This window comes from Oryzias melastigma, linkage group LG5, assembly GCF_002922805.2.
Source record: "Oryzias melastigma strain HK-1 linkage group LG5, ASM292280v2, whole genome shotgun sequence".
Lineage (NCBI taxonomy): Eukaryota > Metazoa > Chordata > Actinopteri > Beloniformes > Adrianichthyidae > Oryzias > Oryzias melastigma.
Genome location: NC_050516.1, coordinates 1,158,675 through 1,159,713, shown reverse-complemented (window position 1 = coordinate 1,159,713; position 1,039 = coordinate 1,158,675). Strand labels below are relative to the sequence as shown.

The window sequence follows — 1,039 nt, the reverse complement described above, 5'->3', positions numbered from 1 at the left end:
TACAAAAGCCTTTATTTTGGGGTGTTTGTATTTAAAGTACTTTGAGTTCTACCAAGTATAACATTATCATTTTAAAGGGAAAAATGACATTTGTTTGTGTTTTGCAGAGTTTAAGAAAAGTATTGCCAATGCCTCCTTAAAACGTGGCCAGGTTCATTGATATGAAAGATAAAACGAGACAAACCTAGTCAAATGGTACATATCTAGAACACAAAATATAATAATAAAAATAATAATATTTTTTTTTTAATAACGATTCACAATAGAAGTTGATTTAATTTACAACTGAAAGCTAAACACGAGATAATATTCAAGGGGCAGCAACTGATGGCTAACGAAGATGCTAGCTACGGCGCTACTGTAGTTGCCACAATTTATCAATAGCATATCATCAATAGAATGTATATTTCGGCTTTTAACTATACAAAACGTGGTCAAATAAGGACAATAACTACGAGCTTATAAAATAAATGAATAAAGTGGTCTGTTAGGATTGCTAATGGTAACTACGATAGTCCATTTCCAATTATTTGGGTACAAAAACCTGCTAATTTCCTCAAGTTAAGCGTAGATTAGAATTGTACACACATGTGTGCGTGTGTATGCACATACCTCGATGCGTTTACTCGCCCCTGGTTCCAATTAATACGATAAAAATGTAGATATCACAGGAGAAAATTGAGGCGGGTTGTAGCCATAGGACTGCAACCTGCGAGAGCCGCAATGTGATGACTTCCTTTTTATTTTGTGGTCATTGTCGGTTGAGTCCGCAGTTCAAAATGTCTTTACTGTCGCCTAGTGGTCAGGAGGGAGAATTATTTTTTCCCTCATCTTTTAGAAAAGGGATTTGTGTTTCATTTTTTCAGTTACTTTTAATTGTTTTTAGACAGTTGTTTTATTTTTCTGTTAATGTAATAATGTACGTATGCTTTTATTGATTTTTTTGGTCAATCACGTTGTACTAAAGGCTGCAACATATTTAATTCTTAGTGGCTCTTTTCTTTCTTCAGAGCACATTTTCCATGTTTAGGGAAATCTC

General features: G+C 34.0%; 1 protein-coding gene across 2 annotated transcripts in view; it reads right to left on the bottom strand.

The window, feature by feature from the left end:
- rae1 (ribonucleic acid export 1) overlaps positions 1 to 766 on the bottom strand; it is a 6,543-nt gene extending 5,777 nt beyond the window's left edge. For both annotated transcript variants that reach the window (XM_024270971.2, XM_024270970.2), the window contains exon 1: positions 613 to 766. The gene's annotated coding sequence lies outside the window, so the exon portion shown is untranslated. The remainder of the gene's footprint in view (positions 1 to 612) is intronic.
- Between the last annotated feature and the right edge of the window lie 273 nt (positions 767 to 1,039).